Source organism: Oryctolagus cuniculus, chromosome 4, assembly GCF_964237555.1.
Source record: "Oryctolagus cuniculus chromosome 4, mOryCun1.1, whole genome shotgun sequence".
Lineage (NCBI taxonomy): Eukaryota > Metazoa > Chordata > Mammalia > Lagomorpha > Leporidae > Oryctolagus > Oryctolagus cuniculus.
The window spans coordinates 167,129,130-167,150,179 of NC_091435.1; the positions used below are offsets into that span (position 1 = coordinate 167,129,130).

The 21,050-nt window shown below is 42.5% G+C and overlaps 1 long non-coding RNA gene across 1 annotated transcript in view; it reads right to left on the reverse strand.

Moving 5' to 3' along the window:
* LOC127482850 (uncharacterized) overlaps positions 1–21,050 on the reverse strand; it is a 49,162-nt gene that overhangs the window by 16,562 nt on the left and 11,550 nt on the right. Inside the window, exon 2 of the long non-coding RNA XR_007908709.2 lies at positions 6,106–6,455. This is a non-coding gene — a long non-coding RNA (uncharacterized lncRNA). The remainder of the gene's footprint in view (positions 1–6,105; positions 6,456–21,050) is intronic.

The window sequence follows — 21,050 nt, forward strand, 5'->3', positions numbered from 1 at the left end:
TTATGGCCATTATCATCCCTTTGATCATTTTATCTACTGGAAACGCAACTCCTGGGAAGTCCAGGTTTGGACATGCATTTCCCTGGAGATCTAGCAATAGCTCAGAATTTGGGTGTAGGCCCTTTCACCTCCTTTTTTTAATATTTATTTATTTATTTATTTGAGAGGCAGAGTTACAGAGGGAGAGACAGAGAGACAGAGAGACGGGGAGAGAGAGAAAGAGAGAGAGGTCTTCCATCTGCTGGTTCACTCTCGAAATGGTGGCAACAGCTAGGGCTGGGCCAGGCCAAAGCCAGGAGCCAAGAGTTTCTTCTGGGTCTCCTATGTGGATGCAGGGGACCAAGCACTTAGGTCATCCTACACTGCCTTCCCAGGCCATTAGCAGGGAGCTGGATCGGATGCGGAGTAGCCAGAACTTGAACCGGTGCCCACATCAGATGTCGGCACTGCGGATGGAGGCTTTACTCTCAGTGCCACAGTGCCGGCCCCTCAGCTTCTTTTTCTCCACATTCTTCTTGGATATTCTCACCTGCAGCCATGGACCAGCTGTGTTTTTTACCCCAGGGATGCCCACATTTTGACATCCAGCACAGAATTCTCTCTTAGGCTTCAAAACCATACATACACTTGCCTTGGGGGTGTTTCACAGACCTCTCAAATCATAGTGTGCCAAAATGAGACTGATTTTCTCTTCATAAAATCCTTTATGATTTTCTGTTCTACCAGCATGATATCAAAAACTATAGAGTCATCATTTTCTTCTCAGTCTCCCTCACTGCTTTCCCTCTGCCCAAGTGCCAAATCATTAGTCCTATTCATTTGACCTTCTAAAGGATCTCCTTATCTCCGTCTTCAGTCTAGTCCAGTCCACCAGCCTCTCTCTCTGTCTCCCAAATTGCTCTAACTTGTTTTCCTACCTGCAATCCTACCTACCACGGAAAAGCAACAGTAATCTTTCTATAATGTTACATGTATTGTTCATACTGAAAACTTATTAATGGTCACCTATTGTTCACAGGGTAAAACCCAAGTTCCTTAACTTGGCTTTCAAAATGACCTATGCACCTGCCCGGCCTGACCTCTGCCTCTGCGAGCAAATCATTCTCAGTGCCCTTTGGCTCCAAGAAATCCCCAGCTGCTCTCCTGTTCCTGATCTTTGCATAGGTTGTTTTCTCCCCCGATGCAAAAGTTTCTCCCCCCACCCACACACACCCACTTGTCTCTCTCCAAGTAACTCTACCTTATCCTGCAGGTCTTGCCTTCAGTGTCAAGTTCTCAGATGGCTTCCCTGTCCTTCAAACCTGGAAGGGATGTCATTCAAGATTTAAGGATTCAGCTCTTCCTTACACAAATGAAAAATGCCCAGGTAGTGTGGCTGCCATGGCCAACTGCTTCTCTTCACATACAAGTAAAAATAAAAATGCTACCAAGGCAGGAGGCCCCACAACCCTGGGACAGTGTATTCCAATACTGCCTCCTCCTCTTCATCTTCTCAGAGACCAGGAGATCTACTAGGGTTCAGGGCTTTGACTTGGGTACCATGAAGTTATGCCCTATAAGCCACCATCTGAAGCACTGAGGGTCTGGAGCATATGGAACTGTTTGTGGGAGGAGCAGAAATATTATCAAAGTAGGAGAGTTGGGGCAAGGAGCAGGTCCTGAGGGAATCTGGGAATCAGGTTTCTACTTCTTTCTTTCTCCTGTTACGTCCTCTCTGCCCTCCCCACCCTTGGCCATGTGTGTAGCCATGGTCCTCCTGCAAGCATACTACAGAACACCTGGCATGGTAACTCAGCAACACCAGGAGAGCATATCTGCCTTCGGGCCCCTGCCCTAGAGACTTTGTCTTTGGTGTGCTGGTTTTGCTATTTTACAATTCTTTAGGTCTTATATTGAGTGAGGGTCCCTAGAAGCAGAGCCCAAGATGGGGAATCTTGTGCAAGTGAATTCTAGAGGGAGTTTCTCCAGGAGAAAAAAAAATGAGAGAAACCTAACAAAGGAGGGGAAGAATTTAGGCAAGGAAGTGATGGTGCCTGCTGTTCAGACATCCTGTTCCCATGGAGAGCTCTGGAGCTGGACTTCCACAGGTCCTGTCTGACCCGGAGATGAGGGAGCAACTCCTGTGAACTCCTGCACTGGTAAGTCAGGGACACAGAGCTGCTCCAAGAGGGCCCAGAGGCAGGCAGGACATAAATCCCAGAAGTCACAGGGGTAGACAACTCCATTTGCCCAAGGAAACAACATAAGACTGTGGACGTGAGTTGCTAGCAACAGCGCCAACAGCTGCTGATAAAAGGAATGCAGAGATCTGGGTGGGGTGCAAGCCCTTCGCTTTTTGTTGGCACCTGCATATGCCCTTCTTCAGCTGAAAGTCCTGAACAAGCACGCTATTTCCCGGAAAGGTGGAGAACATCTGTCAGCCCAGCGATTGCTTCTCCCTCACACTCCACCCCCACCGCCCCTATTCTCTGATAGCTTAGACTTTTCTGAGCGCTGATATCACAAGTCATGACCCAACCACATTCCCTGTCAGCGGCAAGGCTGGAGAAACAAGCTGCTGCCATTTCCAGCCCCAGCTATATAGCCCCAAAGCAGAGACATCACCAGGTATTTGCATTGCCCAGCCATGTCTGGCTCTGCCCTTCCCAAGGGGCTCAGAATTAGCAAGTGCGTTGTCTTATAAAACTTGGACCACCTGCTCAGACCATGGGACCAGCTCTTCAAGACTCAATAGATCAACGAGAAGAACTTTGTGGAACCCTTCATGAAAACTCTGGATATGTTAGTGTAGAAAATGGGTGGTGCTGTCACCAGACAAACTTGAATTTGTACCCCAGATTCGCAATTCACCATCTGCAATATCCTGGGCAAGTTACTCCCTTTCAGAGATTCAGTTAGAGAGCAGAAAGGATATCTGCATGGCCAGGTTGCTATGAAAATTACATAGGACCTGGCACCATAGTAGGGGCTGAATAAAAGAAAGCCATCATTCTGAAGTTATCTCTTTCAACAAAAGAAAATAACCAGAAAGGATTAGGAGTTGATATTTTTGGAGAGAGGGAAAGAGTGCATATGTGCATTAGGAATTGTTGTCCTGAGTGCTGGAACACTTATTATTTCATGAAATGTAACAAATTTAGGGGGACTGGGATGTTATGATTATTTGTACTTTAAAGAGCCAATGACAAATTACCTGAGGAACAGATGCTCTGTTGCCTTTTCTCTGTCAAGGTCAGGTATTAATGATGAGTATTAATGATGCTCTTTACATCTCTCCATACCTGCAAAGCTAAAGGGAAGCCCACTAATACAAAATTCTAGGAGGGGCCAGTACTGGGGTCCTTCCCAATCATTGCATTTCTCATTCATCTAGCTCTTTCTAGAAAAGACAGTGCCAGCATGGAATATCATTGATGAATAAAAGCAGCTCCCCATAGAGTGGCATCTGTCCTAGCTCTGCATTTGGAATCTGGGAGATAGATTCAGATTCTAGGTCCTTGCATAGCCCCCAGAGTGCTTGCATAGCCCCCAGAATGCCAAGATACCCAGCTGTCTGCGTTTTGGTTTTGATTCATCATAAAACTGGCAGATATGTAGTGAATGTTGCTCTCTAAATGACCAAGGGTCCTGTTCATTCTTCTTTCAACCAGATCCTACTTCATTAGAGACTTTCCTGATGTGTCATTTGGAAACTGATACTTATGCCCCACGACACACCAAAATTTTGTCTGTTTGTGAGTCTTGAGTACCTAGTTGCTGACAGTGTTGGGTTGTCAAAAGAAAAGGAGCACCTGCCCTAAGGCAAAATGGACCCAAACACTTTGCTTTCTCACCACTCCATTTCCTAAGCTGCTGAGGCTCTGGTTCCATGAATGGGGACTAAGCTATACCCCTTTGAGTCTGAAAATGTAATTTAGAGTGAGATAAAGTTGTCAATTACAGGTTCATCTAAAACATGCTGATTCACCTACTGTTTCTGTAAAGGCCACTATAATCATCCTGGGTTATCAGCAGCATTAGTGTATACGAGCTTTAAAAATACTTGAGTATTTATTGTTTTAACAGGAATGTTCTCTGTACTTTTCATGGACTTATTTCACTAAATTCTTACAACAACCCAGGAAATAGGAAATAATTATTATGCCTGTTTTATAGATGAGGATGCTATACTGTAGAAGATGAGACAATTTCTCAAAGTCAATCAAATCATAAAAAGTGGAGCTGATATTTGACCATGGGGCTACTGGATTCTAACACACAAGCTCTTTTTTTAGAAAGATTTATTTATTTATTTTAAAGATATAGTTACATAAAGGCAGAGGCAGAGAGAGAGAGAGAGAGAGAGAGATCTTCCATCTACTGGTTCACTCCCCAAATGGCCTCAATGGCTGGAGCTGGGCCAATCTGAAGCCAGGAACCAGATCTTTCAGGTCTCCCATGCTGGTTCAGGGGCCCAAGGACTTGGGCTATCTTATACTAATTTTCCAGGCCAGAGCAGAGAGCTAGATCGAAAGTGGAACAACTGGTACTCAAACTGGCACCCATGTGGGATGCCAGCACTGCAGTCAGCAGTTTTACCCGCTATGCCACAGCAGCAGCCTTGGCACACAAACTCTTAAATCCTTACCACTTTTACCTTTAGAAAAGTCTAAACCATGAGAGAAGCCAATTACATTGCTTTTCAAAGGCAAGAACACTCTAGTTCTAATTGCTTGTTTCAGATGTACTTCCTGGAGATTAGATAAATTGAGTTCCAATCAAGTTTAGACATGTAGTCGAACTTGCCAAGTACAGTATTGCCAGTTGTATTTCATTGACTTCCTCCTGCATTCATTCATTAGGGCTGCCACAGCAAAATATTGCAGAGCAGATGGCTTATACAACATCACTTTGTGTCTTCACAGCTTGGGAGGATGGAGGTCTGAGATCAAGGAGTCTGTAGCATTGATTCTCCCTGGAGTCTTTTTCCTTCTTGGATAACTTACTTCTTGCTGTGTTCCTACGGTTGCTCTGTGAGCATATGAGCCTGATGACTCCATCTCTGGCCTAATCTCTTCTGATAAGGATAGGAGTCATATTGAATTAAGGTCCACCCTAATGACCTCATTTTTAAAATATTTATTTATTTAGTTAAAAGGCAAAATTAAGGTGGGGAGGGAAGTAGAGAAAGAAAAAATGAGAGAAAGATATTGAGTGAAATCTTTAATCCATTGACTCACTCCCCTAATCCCTGCAATAGCTGGGACTGGACCAGACTGAAGCCAAAAGCCAGGAACTACAGCAGTGTCTCTCACATGGGTAGCAGGAGCCCAAGTGCCTGACCTGTGATCCACCACATTCCCAGATGCATTAGAAGGAAGTTGGGTTGGAAGTGGAGTAACTGGGGCTTGAACTGGCACTCTGATATGGGATGAAGGCAATATCTCAAGTGGAGACTTAACCCCCTATGTCCCCATTTTAACTTAACTTAAAAGACCTGCCTCCACATGCAGTCATATTCACAAATCCTGGAGGTCAGAATTTCAACATGTGGGTCAGGTGGGAGGGGCTACCATGCACCACATAGACCTAATAACTACCCCACACTATGATGGGCATTTTGGAAGCTAACTCATACAGGTGAATGAGTCAGGAGTACTTCTCTGCACCAGATCTACAAGGTCCTATATAACAATGTTAAGGAGTATAAGATGAGATTTGGCAAGAACAAAACACAGAATAAAGTGCTGGGGATGTTTAGGAAAATGAGAGGTTCAGAGGGCCTTTGAAAAAGTTCCCGTACAGGATTTGATCTGAGGTTAAAACACAAAGCAGGTAAGCTTTAGCCCTGATAGTCTGAATCCCCCCCAAAATGGGATAGTACACCACTTCCTCACATTTTTCTTTCCTTTTGTGACCTTTCCACCTACCAATTCTGAGTTGAGGTCAGAGTTCCTGGAGCTCAGATTTTTTTTCAAGGAACAGGATAGCCATGGGAGATGATTGCCAAGACTGGGGTGATTGCTGTAAATGGTTCTGACCCAAAGCTTTCAGCCCTTTTCACGCCTATGCAAGCATCTCAAGCTATCACCAATCCCTTAACTTGTAAAGCAAACTAAGACTTACCTGGCACAGCAAGGACCTTGAGCCATGAATCCATCCAACAGGTTCATAAATTTGCCTCTCAGTCATATCACACACGGTGCTTTTCAAAGCATATCGCTGTTTTTGTCCTCATAGCAACCGCAGTGTGGAAGATGTGTTGTAAGATAATGTGGGGATTTTTTCCCTCCATCTGCCTGACTCGTTCTTCTCTCCAGCCCTTTCTGTTTGCCTTGAAAAGCTTGAATTCTAAGAACCACACCAAGGATCTCTTGTAATGCCTTCCTCCTGGATTTTCTAGCATGTATCTTGAAGACCATTCCATTTCAGCAAATACAGAGTTACTGCATTGTTTTGTTTTATTTTTGCTTTATCTGAAAGGGAAAGAAAGAGAGAGAGAGAGAGATTGATTGATTCCATCTGCTGGCTCACTCCCCAAGCCCACCTTGGGCAGACCTGAGCCAAACCAAAGCTAAGAGCCTAGAACCCAATGTAGGTCTCCCACATGGGTGGCAGCAACCCAAGTTCTTGAGCCGCCACCTCTCAGGATGAGCATTAGAAGGAAGTAGGACCAGAATGGAGCTGGGACTCAAACCAGTCACTCTGATATGAAATGCAGGTGTCCCAAGCAGTGTCTCAACCAATGAGCCAAATAGTTGCCCCACATTCCTTTAACAGCACCCAATCTTTGCACTCTGCCTTCTGTGTAGCACATACTAAGGCAGGGGTAGGGACCTTCCAAAAGAGGATGTCCCATTGAAGACCCACCCCCACACCACGTTTTTATTTGGTATGCTAAAAGTGGAATATAGATCTGCATGCTAACATTTGCTGTTTGCATTCATAATTTTGTAATCAATCTTCTAGGTACCATTAAATGATATTAAACTTTTACTATGACAAACAATACAGCAACGTACATATTATTCATTATTGTATATATGACATCTCTCACAGATAGAAGCATCTAAACATTTCCAGAGGTGGGACCATCATAAGGTCAAATTAGGTGTCCTTTATAGCACACACACAAAAAATTTCCTGGTTTTCTCCACAAAGATTATCACCATTTCTAGTCATGCACAAGAGCATATGGCCCCATACTAATGGTATGTATAGTCAAACTACATTTGTAGAAAAGATAAACACTATTTTAATAAACACTATTTTAAGGTAAACATCATTTTAATTTGGATTTCTCTTATAATAAAAATGAATGTTTCCACTATTTAAATGTCATTTGTATTTCATTGTCTCTATATATATCTTTCATTGAGTTGGTCTTTTTTTTTCATTCACTCATACAGATTTGATGAACGCGTGAGCATGTATCTGGTATTAGATTTGCATGTGTGCTTTGACTGTTTATAGTGTTTTGTGGCATGTAGGTTTTCCTTATTTGTAGTTTAAGAGAATGCCACATTTTCAAACATTTATACAATGTAGTGCATTACTATGGCTAACCACATCCTTCTCATCTGTTTCTTCCCTCTCATCTTTTTTCACTCCTTCCACTGGCAGTTACTGAAAAACAGCTGATTGTAGGCTTCCTAACTCCAAGTCCGAACTTTTCCTTGCTCTTCCAGGTTGCATAATAAAGCCTGTTATAAATTTGGTGGAAATATGAAATGATACAGCACCAAGAAATTTCCAGGTCAACACTGACAATAGTAGTATCTGAGAGCTTTATATAAATTCATTAGGAAACAATAGAGTAAAATCACATAAACACGACTCACAGGAGGAATTAATAGGATCCATGAACTGCAAGTCTTCATTAAACATTTCTTTCAATATTTCCTTGCATGAATAATTCTTCCTCTCCCTCCCTTTTTCCCCCCTCCATCTGTCTTCCTCCTTCCTTGCTATTCTTTCTAACTTACTTGAAAAACAAGTCATAATTAGTTATTGACTTTTAAATCTTTCTCTTGAGCTGAGGCAAAACTTCACCTAGGGATATTAAAACAACATCTAATGAAACCTTGAAAAAGGATGGTACAATCGCAACACAAAGTCAAAAGCCATGTGTACCACAGGCAGTGTACATTTAAATAAGTGTATGCCAGAGTGTGGACATTTTTAAATCAGTATTCTGTAATGAAAAAAAAAAAACTTTGAAACAATACATTAGGAATGTCCCCATAAACACACCATCCTAGATTAATTGTTAGATATTTCCACTCTTTTCAATTTTTCAGATCTCTTTCTGTAACAGATTTCTATTGTTGTTGTTAAGCTGCTTCATACATTGTCAGTCTATGCAAAAACAGTCCAAAAGTAATGCGTATTTGGTGATGGCAGAAATAAAAAAAAGAGGGCATTTCTGGAATATGTTGCTGTCGCTATGAAACCTACTTTCTTATTCTGTAGAACAATTATTGGTAAAATATATTGAGTAAAAGGCAAGATATGCAGATCATACAGTCTCTGAAAGAATTACTCAACTCTGCCACTGTGGCACAAAAATAGTCATAGATGGTTTGTAAATGAATGGGCATGCTTATGTTCCAATGAAACACTGATGTATAAAACAGGCTGCAATCTGGATTTTGTTCACAGAAAAGAGTTTGCCTACCCCTGATGTAGAGGATAAAAATTATTTAAATGTTCTTTGCTTGTAATACACACGCATACCTATGCTGGATGCCTTCTATTCGCCCTCAAAATCCACCTGCCATCCTTCTCATCTTACTTCCTGTAGGGCAAATTAACTCCCATGGATTCAACCTAATCCCTAGCTTCTGTTTGAGGTCAGCCAACAGAAGACATTGTTAGACACCCAGAAGGTGAGATGAGAATGAGAATAAGACCTGTATTCTCTTGGCTTTCTCCGTGGTAGGTTAGCACAGATTGGCTGTGTGTCTATCAAAAAGCCCGAGATCTTGTCTGGTGACCTCCCATTATAACAACTGTGCTCCCAAGGTTCTTATAATTGCTATTCCTCCCATGCCTAGCAGTGGTGGTTAGGGCTTCCTTATGTTGCTAGCCCCTGAATATTCCTTGTTGGTTTTCCTTAAGTCAAAGTGATTCCTATTTCCCCTTCAGTAAATTGTGCCTGTAGCAAATTGTTCTGAATTATTCCATTTGAATGTGCCATCTGTTTCCTGGCAGGAATTTTGACTTATTTCATATACTTTTTCTCAAATAACTTTGAAAACTTTGGAATATCAAGCTGCTATTGTGTGCAATAAGCAGAGGTCAGTGACTGTAGAGAAGTAATACCTTATTTCATCTGACACCAAAATAAGGCTCCTGATTGACCATTAAGTTCTCCCTCCTCCATTTACTCCTGTTGACACCCTTCACAGGCTACTTATGTCTGAAAGCAAGACACAAGCTCAGAACATTCCAGTTTATGCCACTTCCTACCTACTTGCATCCTGCTATATGGAATTAAAAACCTAAAACAATGCTAGAACATTAAAGAATTGCAACAAATCCAGTGTTTGTGGTTCTTCTCTCCCAAAAAATATCTATTCCAATACTTTAAAAATTTACAAATCCATTTCAAAATAAAATTGCTGCCCTTCTGATTCACTGGTATCTTAAGCATGTACATGGTCTGCCATTGGGAAATTCAGCTCTGATACGTAACATAAAGGTCAAATTCCCCAGCATGGAATGAAGAATTCTTGATGGCTTGGTTTCTGTCTATGTCTCAACTTCATTTCCCACAAATCCACCCTCCATGCTTGTGTTTCAGCCACCTATGGTTGTGTAGACTCTACAGTGGGCATTGCAGTGCAGTCTTCGTGAATGATGGCTTGTGGGTTGTACAGTGTGGCGGCCACGTTTCAGCCACCGTTCCATACTTTACTAGGTTCATCCTAGCCCGATCCTCGGACATGGACACTCAGGTTACGCAGGTTCCAGTCTGTGATTTTGTTAACACTGTCATATTATGTGCAATCCTCTAACTCTGCCCATTCCACCCACACCCAAGGCCTCTTTATCAGGCAGAATCCTGTTACTCTGATCCTCAACTCAGTCGTCCTTTTGTCCCAGCAACCTTTCCTGAGAACTCTGCCTTGTACTCATCACCTCCATCAGCTTAATCTACACCGGTTTACAACCATCTGTTGATACGCCCTTTACCTCTAAGCTATGGGGGCTTTAGGAGCAAAGATAATTTTTCATCATATGTCTCTGGCTTCATGAACTGAATTGTCTCAAGTTCTTTTTAGCATAACCTTCCTCAAAGTTATAATAAAGTGGCCGAACTCATTCCTCAAAAATGTATGAAACTGTCAAAAAGTTCTTAGCCTTCTCCCTTTCTTCTTAGCATTCTCCCAACTGTCACACAGATGTCCCACCTTGGACCCCCTGGTTTTCCTAAAGCTTTCACTAAGAGAAAATATTTTGGTTTTTGAGTCCTAGCTCAAGACTTTCTCTTTGCTCATTAAAATTGCTCACTATAGTATTTTTAGCAAACTCTTCAACCCAGCTCTCCACAGTTGATTTGATGAACTAGTCTTGTACTTCCAAGACAGCGTGGTAATTAGCTTTGGCTAGTATAGGGAAAAATTACCTTAATGATTATAATTAATTTCACTATTCTTATAATACATACAACTAGGGCATCAAATTAGTAAATTCATAGCTATTATTGCTTAGGGGGAGGTTAAAATCAGAAAAGTAAGTTAGTTAAATTTTTGGAATGTTAAGAAGATAGATAACACACAGATATAGGTCAAATCAGGAAGGGAAATGTTCAAATATGCTGATGAGTTCTACACGTCAATTTGTCAAGGCTATGGTACCCAGTTTTACAAACAAACACTAATCTAGGTGTTGCTAGAAGGTGTTTTGCAGGTACAATTAACATCTACAATCAGTTGATTTTAAGTAAGGGAGATCATCCTCTCTAATCTGGCTGGGGCTGATGTAGTCACTTGAAAGGCTTTGACAGCAGAATTGAAATTTCCCTGACAAGGGAGACATTTTTCCAGAGCACCACAGCATCAGTTTCTGTCCAAGAGTCTGCAACCTGGGGGCCAGCATTGTAGTGCCACAAGTTAAGCCACCAACTGGGACTCCATCATCTCATATTCAGGTGTTGGTTCAAGTCCCGGCTCCTCCACATCTGATCTACCTGTTAATGCATTTGGAAAGGCAGTAGATGAAGGCCCAAGTGCTTGGGTTCCTGCCACTCACAAAGGAGAACTGTATGGAGTCCCTGCCTCCTGGCTTTGACTCTCTCTCTCATTATGTGTGTGTGTGTGTATGTGTACCTTTAAAAGAATAAATGAATCTTAAAAAATAACTCTTGGCTGGCACTGCGGCTCAATAGGCTAATCCTCCACCTAGGAGCCCTGGCACACCGGGTTCTAGTCCCGGTCGGGAGGCAGATTCTTTCCCGGTCGCCCCTCTTCCAGGCCAGCTCTCTGCTGTGGCCCGGGAGTGCAGTGGAGGATGGCCCAAGTGCTTGGGCCCTGCACCCCATAGAAGACCAGGAGAAATACCTGGCTCTTGCCTTCGGATCAGCGCGGTGCGCCGGCTGCAGCGCGCCAGCCGTGGCGGCCATTGGAGGGTGAACCAACGGCAAAAGGAAGACCTTTCTCTCTGTCTCTCTCACTGTCCACTCTGCCTGTCAAAAAAAAAAAAAAAGAAAAAAAAATCTAGCCTCCTCTTTCAGGAGGCCTACCCTAAAGATTTCAGAATTGCCTAGCCAACATCCACAACCATGCAAGTCAATTCAATAAACAGATAGATGATAGAAGATAGACAGATAGATAATACTTATACAAATATTCCACTGATTCTGCTTCTCTGGTGTAACCTCTTAATGTTACATCGAATGATTGAGGTTTTCCTTGATGTTTTCATGGCTGGGAGTTACTGTATATGAAATAAATTTCTGCAAACAATGCTTAGAATCTAAACTTGCCTTTAGTGTTTGGTATCATTCTTGTAAGAAACATTGCAATGTGATCTTAGAATTCACATTTTAATAAGATACTTTTGCTCCTTTTCTGCTGCTACCCTCTCTGTTTGCATTGGCTTGTGGGTATGCTCTCTATGCCAAATGTGTCAGCTGGGATAGGAACAGTAATTTATTTTAGCTGACATAGGTCATATGTAACCTTAACTCAATAAAATAATGCTGGTACTTGTTACCCATGGGTGCTATCAAAATATAGGTGCTTCATAGAAGCCCAGGAACCTGGAGTGCCAGAGCTCCACAAAACCCCTGCATCACAGTCGAGGGAGTTTTATCTAAAATGGAATTTTCCAGTTTGCCCATCCCAATTCTACTATCTCAGAATTCTCTGGGCAGGGCTATAGGAGCTGAATTTTTACAAATTCCCAACGTTATATCTTCAATGCACTGATTTTGGAAACCAAAGCTTCAGCAATTTCCTAGAGCACCTGCCGAATAGTTGTGCTTTATATTTTTTAAATGTGGGGGTTCCGGGGTGGGCACTGTGGGACCACAGGTTAAGCCATGACTTGGGCTAACTACATCCCAAATCTACATGCTGGTCCAAGTCCCAGCTATTCCTCTTCCAATCCAGCTCCCTGACAATGTGCCTGGGAAGCAGCAAGTGATGACTCAAGTACTTGAATTCCCACCACCAGCTGGGAGACCTGGATGGAGTTCCTGGCTCCTGGCTTCAGGCTGACCCAGCTTCAGATGTTGTGACCATTTGGGGAGTGAACCAATTGATGGAAGGTGTTTCTCTTTCTCTCTCTCTCTCTCTCTCTCTCTCTCTCTTCTCTCTCTCTTTCTCTCCCCTTTCCTCCATCCCTCTCTCTCTGTCTGTAACTCTGCCTTTCAAGTAAATAAATAAATATTTAAAAGAAAAAAAACTATAACTCAGTGGGGCCATGGTGTCTTTCTACTTCCCTCACTCACTTCAGCTCAGTTTCTTCCAATCTCACACTTGCTGTTAGGATAAGAATACATGTCTTACATTTATTGCCATGATGATAGCTTATTTATGCAAACCATTAAGAATTTATGTCCAAATGCCCATATTTATTGCCTATTGTATGATTATCTATGATAGTTAATTTTATAGGAGGAGATGAGAGTAGAATAGTGTATTATTTTACAGTCCAATTAATACTCAGTCTTGGAATTGCTAAAACTCAAGAGGATCTGAGCTGGGTGATTGATAATATGCTAGAAGAAACTACAAAAGGAATTGATACACTCTTGATAGCCTAGGGGCCTCTTTTTAATGCTTGTACACGTTGCAGGGCATAGAGTTGTGGTTACCACAGTGTCTTTGGAAACCTTCTTTTGCCAAATACCTTGAATTCAGGCCCAGGTATTCTCCCTACTCACAGCCAGAGGATGGTTCCAGTGTGGAAAGCAAATGGCCACTGCAGTTTTGTTGCACAAGGCTCAGGCTACAGAATGTTTTTTGGGGAAAAAAAAAAAAAAACACAGATAAACATGATTCTAGGCACATTCTGTGCCTCATCTCCATGGCCCTGTTCCTGTTATCCATCCAGTAAGTTTTAAATAGTCCACGTTTTTCAGTCCTTCAAAATCAACAGTACTGGAAAGTTGGCAGGTACACTTGTTTAAACAAAGCTCCCAGGTTTTCTGCTGGCAGGTGTTTCCAGCGTTCTTGGAGCACAATTCTTTGGATAGGATATTTGCCAATATACATAGCAACAGGAAAAAAAAGAGTGTTTTCCTTTGACATGGTGGAGACACTGCAATGCCTTAGATGCAAAGCTGAATATTCAGTTCAGGGGCTTATTTTGGCTTCGGGTCAAGAAGTAAACAATAATAAATCCAACATCTTCCTGTCCAGAACTCTGACGGGCTTTAGCGTAGAATGAAGTCACACTTATCCAATTGGCAACGTGTCATCCCAGCCACCTCTCCACAGCTTGTCCCAAGGAGTTGAGTCCTCCCTTCTTTGTCAATTCTCTGGTCTCCAGCACATCCCATTGTCAAGCTAAGTCTATTTGAAATTGAGGCTGAAGATGGTGGGTTTGGAACTTAGTATGATGGAGGCAGAGCAGGAAAGAGGTTTTTCTGTCCCCACTGTTCCCTGGACATTGATTTCAGTTATTCTTTAATCCCGCTTTCCAAAGCTGAAGGCTGGACCTGCTTAAAAGGCACATGGCTGGTTTTATTATCTGTTCCTTGGCAGCTGAACCAATTCACATTTAGCCATTCCTTTAACCATTCAATTAAACTCGGTATTGCTGCTGGAGGCCCTGTAAGGGAGAAGTAATCCCTTGCCTCTCACCCTGAACTGAATGAAAATAAATAGAAGATTTTTGAAATGCACACCAACAGCTGAGAGAGGGAAAGAAATAAAAGCCTAGGAAGGTTAAAGGTTCCTGTGACACGTTTTTCAAATTCAAAAGAAGCCAAAATGGCTTCTGGCTTAGAAGGTGCTTAATGGTCATTAAAGTGTAGCCTAGTGAAAATTAGGAGTTTCAAATTCTGCCTACAAAATTTTGAATACTAGGCATTACTAATGCTTATTTCAAATAATGCCTTCTTCAGTTACTTGCTAATGGGAAATGTGTATTGGGTCGGCCTGCTTTTGCTGCTGTATCATTTGACCTCAGAGGCAGTTCACTTCATGCCCCTGTCTGCATTGTGCCATCTCTTCCTCTTCCTCATAGTTTGTCATTCGCTGTCTTTGAAAGCTTCCTTATACATTTCCAAAGACATGGATGTTCCGAGTTCAGAACAGGCTCTTTCAGTGAAGAGTATGGATGGGGCTGAGAGTTTTATCTCATAAAATCTACCATTTTCTGGGGGGGAAACTGGCCATTTGAGGCTGGCATTATGGTGCAGAGGGTTAAGCCACTGCCTGGGACAATAGTATCCCATTATCGGAGCACAAGTTCGAGTCCTGGCTACTCTGCTTCCCATCTAGCTCCCTTCTGATGCCCTGGGAAGGCAGCAGAAGATGGCCCGAGTGTTTGGGTCCCTGCCACTCCTGTGAGAGACTCAAATGGAATTCCAGGCGTTTGGTTTCAGCCTGGCCCAGCCCTGGCCTTTGCAGCCATTTGGGGAGTGAATCAGTAGATGGAAGATCTCTCTGTGTCACTCCCTCACTCTCTGCCTTTCAAATAAATAAAAATAAATATATTTTTAATTGACCACACAACTGTCAAAGGAAAAATAAGATTTTTTTTTTCTCTAGTTTAAGTGTAACTACAAAAAGAAACCACTTTGGTTAGACTCTGAGTTTTTCATTTCAGGAAGATATCAGAGGAAATTAAAGTCATCCAAAATACAGATTTTGATTAGACAGACCTGACTTTAAGTATCTGTGTTGCCACTTACTCATGACAAAAAAAATGATAATAACAAGGCTCTTAATTTGATAAAGATTAGAGACCGATATTGCTTCCTGGCAGCTGGGATTTAGATCAATTTGTTAAAAGCTCCAGGCTTTGGTTCCTCAAGGGTAAAATGGGAACCATGAGGTGGTATTGTTAGAAGTACATCGAGGTGGCATGTACCAATGCCTTCTCACTGTTCCAGGTGATCAGTTTCAGTTCACAGTTGGTCATGGTGAAGGGACTGGGAGTCAAAGGGAGCACATAGACAAGTCTAGTACCTGCTAACGCTAACTGATGGAGTAAATAAAGGGGAGAGTGATCCAACATGGGAAGTGAGTATCTCAGCAGACTCATAGAATGGCAGATGTCCTAAATAGCACTCTGGCCTCAGAATCAGCCCTAAAGGCATTCGGAGCTGGCTGAAAAGCCCATGAGAGTATTTCAGGCATGGAAAGCCAAGACACTCTGGCAAAAGATCTCTGCGAGTGAGATCCCAGTGGAAAGAACAGGCCATCAAAGAAGGAGGTACCTTTCTCTGAAGGGAGGAGAGAACCTCCACTTTGACTATGAGCTTGTCTAAACAAGATAAGAATCGGAGAACTCAGAGGGCTTCCATAGCCTTGGAAACTCATGACTGGAGCATAGGGAGATTACTGATGCCATAGACAGGAGTGTCAATTGGTAAAGTCAACAACAGGAGTCACTGTGCACTTACTCCTCATGTAGGATCTCTATCCTTAATGTGCTGTACATTGAGATTTAATGCTATAACGAGTACTCAAACAATATATTTCACTTTGTGTTTCTATGGGGGTGCAAACTGTTGAAATCCTTACTTAATGCATACTAAACTGATCCTCTGTAAAAAAAAAAAAAAAAAAAAAAAAAAAAGAAATTATCAATTCCCAACTTGACTCTCACTGGGATTAAACATGACAATAGGTCTGCTCTGATTTCATCATCATTTTAAAAAATCATCTATTATTTTTCACTTTATGTTTCTGTGTGGGAGCAAACTGTTGAAATCCATACTTAATGTATACTAAGCTGATCTTCTGTATATTAAGATAATCGAAAATGAATCTTGATGTGAATGGAAGGGGAGAGGGAGTGGGAAAGGGGAGGGTTGTGGGTGGGAGGGACGGTATGGGGGGAAAGCCATTGTAATCCATAAGTCGTACTTTGGAAATTTATATGCATTAAATAAAAGTTTAAAAAAAAAAAAGAAAAAAGAAAAAAAAAGAAAAAAAAAAAAAGAAGTACAGGAGGTACCGTCAGCACAGAGCGGCTCCCGCCACTGCAACCCACTGAACACTGCCACAGATTCTGAGAGGTATGCATGTGGCCACAACCTTGAAATCACTATACTTCTCATTTTAATTTCCATGTGTTTTATCTTATGAGGAACAAATATCTATTAGATGAAAATCAGAAACTCTAAATACGTAAAACACAATGCGAGTTATGTAATCATTTGTAGAATCACCTGCCAGAAATCATTACAGTGGAGAATTTGATTCAGCTCTGCAGACTTAATCACAGAGCATCAAGGAGACATTAGGTAACCTCATTTCCACCTTTCAGAGTGTCTGCTCGCTTTCATGAAAGTGAGAAAATGGACTATGAGGAATTGATTTCCAAAGAGAAACCCGGAGAAAGGATCCTGAGAAGAATGGGGAGGAAATTAACTTTCAGCTTGTTTGTTTCCATAAATGAAGAAATGCTGTGAATTCCGGGCAGGATATTGTTTTCTGGAAGAATGTTTTTGGAAGAAGCAGTAGAGTTAAGGCAGAAATAATAGACCCTGGAGGGATCCTGCTGGGTGGGTTTCGGTAACTGCGATGAATCAATACTGTCCTCATTGTTCACTCCCAATGACTAAATTGGAAAGGACTCATAAAGCCATACTTTTTTTCTTAACATACAAGTTGCCTCCCTTTCATCCCACTAGTGAATAGTTTGTGAAAATGTTTTGTCTGTTTCTCTGGTATATTTTACCAAAAGATCTGAATGCTTATTTTTGAAAAATTTCTTCTACCATCTATTTTATAGCAATGTTTTCATGTGATATCTATCATATTGCTTTATTAGAGTTGGAGTACGAACAACATAGCTACCATTTTATGAGTGTTCTGTTTATGCATGAATCATCTCAACATCATTTTAAAGATAACAGAACTAAAACTTAGAGAAACTAAAAAAGATCCCTGAGATCACAGTTAGTGAATGGTCAAACTAGAGCTTAAATGCGGGTGAGTTGAGTACAATCCAAAAACGGTGTCCTATTCACTATGGCATATTTTACCTTATTGTGTATGTACACACATGAGCCATGCGTATTCCATACCACTCACCCAAACACCACCAGCTCTACCGTTGATAAAGGCAGGAGTGTGTCGTTAGGAAAATATCTGGATGTGGGAGCATGCTTGTCATGAGACTTCTATGGAATACAACCCTGTGGTGCTAGACTCCTAATTCTATCAGATGCTTCACTACGTATATGTGTGGCAATTTGGATAAGTTAATAAAATCATAAGAGTGTTCACAAATACATGAACATTATATTTAAATAGCCCAGCAAAAGAAAAAAAATGTGAGTTCTAAACAGGTTCAAAACCATTCCTGTATAGAGCCTATAGTCTTGATATGCTGATGGACATGATGACAACCGAAGCCAGCAGCAACTTGGGTGACAGCACAATGCCAGCTGATCAGGGAAATGGAATGAGGTAGAGGTTAAAAGAAGACACCAAATGGTTGGCAATGACCGTAACCCATACCTTCTTTTTTTTTTTTTTTTACGAGAATTGTTTGTCCTTAAAAATAAAATGACATGAATGTCCAAAGGAAATTTCTAGAACACTATGAAGTTTATTTCTTCTGGCCCTTATGTCCTCTCTCAGTTGAACTTCTATTAGCTTGGGGAGGGGAAGAAACATTATTAATAATGGAGAGGAAAGCAGGGAGAAATTACCAATATTTGTTAAGTATCCACAAAGGCCATGGATGTGGCCTCTCTGCTTTCCTTTTTTTTTTTTTTTTTTTGATCTTTATTAATTTCCATTTACTTAAAAGGCAGAGCAACACATACACACACACTCAAAGAGAGAGAGAGAGAGAGAGAGAGAGAGAGAAAGAGAGAGAGAGAGAGAGAGAGATCTTCAATCCATTGGTTCTCTCCCCAAATGGCCACAACAGCCAAGAGTGGACCAGGCTAAAGCTAGGAGCCAGGAACTACATTCTGGTCTCCCACATGGAGAATTGACTCCCAAATACTTGAAGCATCACCTGCTGCCTTCCCAAGTGCATTAGCAGGAAGCTGGGACAGAGCAGAGCAGCCAGGAGTTAAATTAAGCACTGAGATGTGAGATGCTGGTATCATATACAACATCTTACCCTACTGTGTCACAACTCCAGCCCCGCCCTGTAAAAGAATTATCCTCATTTTCCAAGCATAGAAACCAGGGCTCAGATAAGCTAAAAAACTTGGCAAATGAAATTCAACTATTAAGTGTCAGAGCTAGGATACCAGCACAATCCCAGAGAACTTCTTCTACTTAAGGAAAAGAAGAAATTCATTCTGAATTTGACTTTCCCAGTTTCACAGCTTTGGTGAGATTTGTTTTTATTTTTGTCCAGTTTACAACTACCTGAGATGTGAACATATGTCACATCCTTTGGGTAAGGATTATCATACGTAATTTCAAGTTTCAGATAAACCATCAAAACACTCCAGAACCCACCTGTCACACGGCATTTTTGCCTACACAATAATGAGAAAGCCATGTTATCTGTCTCCTGTGACATCTAGACCACCTTTCTCATTGCTTTCAGAGTTCTGCGATGTCGGGGTATTTGCCATACACACTCTGTGAATTTCCTTCCTATGGCTCTAGGCAGTCACCATTTCCCTTCTCATTCACCTCATCTCACAGTGATGGTGTTTTTGGCTCTTTAAAAATTACAGAAAGGCGAGTGTTGTGGCACAGATCATTAAGCCACTGCTTGGGATGCCCACAACCTCTACTGGAGTGCCTGGGTTCTAGTCTCACCTCCACTTGCTATCTGGCTTCCTACTAATAAACAATCTAGGGAGGCAGCAGGTGATGGCCCAAGTACTTGAGTCCCTGCCACTCATGTGGGAGACCTGGATGGAGTTCCTGTCTCCTGGCTTTGGCCTGGCCCAGTCCTGGGTGTTGCCTCTATTTCGAGAGTGACCCAGCAGACTAACTACCTCTCTCTCTTTCACTCTCTCCTTCCCTCCCTCCCTCTGTTACTCTGTATGTTTTGGATAAATTAAAAATAAATAAATAAGCATTTTTTAAAAACAACCATCTGCTGATCTGAGGCTCTCCAGCTCCATTTCAAGAGCCTGTGTAGAAGTGCATGGAAGATAGGACAATGCAAAGTTTCAGGAAATTTGCAAAGTGGAGACATAGTGCAGACCCCAGGAAAAAAGCAAAGGAAAGTCAAGAACTGAGAATGGAATAAGAGGCGCTTAAGGGACACATTCCTGTAGTGCTGGAAACCCACACTGCAGTGGATCAGCCACATGGCCCAGTGACTGAGGTTCGAGAAGGATGAGGTCTGAGCGTGGTTCTGTAACCGGTGCCTGAAGAGTGAAGAATCAAGCAGTGACTGTCCCCAACAAGATTTTGAGGCTGCTGTGTCTCCCTGCTCGTGATGACCTGCATCCTGTCCTCTGGCACCAGGACCCCGTTTTGGTTCTCCAGGTTATAGGAGCCCTCGCATCACTGCACTGAACCCCTCTGTCCTTGCCCTGAGGGCAAGTCTTTCCCTCTGTCCCTGTCTCCATCCTGGGCTCTCTCATACACTCAAACTGAGCTGCTTGCCCTTCCCAGAAATGGGGTGCAGAGGTCAGGGGAGAAGTCAGAGAAAGAAAACCTGGAGTGTACACCAGTGCTTTTGGGATTAAGTTCTTCAGTCACTAAGGAAGGAACAGGAAACATAAAAGATGGGGGTAAGGAGGTTTAGAGAACCAGTTGGAGAAGAGGTGAAGTTCAAAGATGATCTTGATGTTCATCCCTACATCACTCATGACTTTTGTTGTTAAATCAAGAAGCCAGGGACACATGGAGAAGTAATAATAGCACGAGAGGCTGCCACATGTCGACTCCTCCCCAAATGGCCACCTGTCGCTCCCCCTCTTAGTGGAGGAACGACACAGGACCCTGCGCTGTTCTTTCGTCTGCTCGGCCCTCCCCGGGTTTGCTGCTGGTTCTTCCCTGGTTGGCTACCGGTGGTTCCCCCTGCCACTTTCCCCACTTCCGCAGGGGAGCGGCACACCGCCGGCCGGCTCTCTCGGGGGCTGCTCAGGTGTTCCTCAGGTGTTCCTGGTGCATGTTGTCTCTCTCCTCCTTTATAGTCCTCTTCCACCAATCCCAACTCTGCTACCCACACGCCGAGTACGCTGCTCTCCTCCAATCAGGAGCAGGTCCTGCTGCTTATTGGTTGAACTGGAGGCAGCTGTGTAGAAGCTGTTTCCTCCTCTCCCAGCGCCATATTGTGGGAGAGCAGATGCATAGAATAAGTCTTAATTCCAGTAACTTAGTCTAGTCCGAGTTGCTCCCCACAGCCACCCCTGCTGTTGCTCCTGATGCTGCCATAGCATCACCTCCCACCACCATCAAGACCATCTCTTGTTTAGATCTGTGCCCAAGTTGCCAAGACTAATTCTG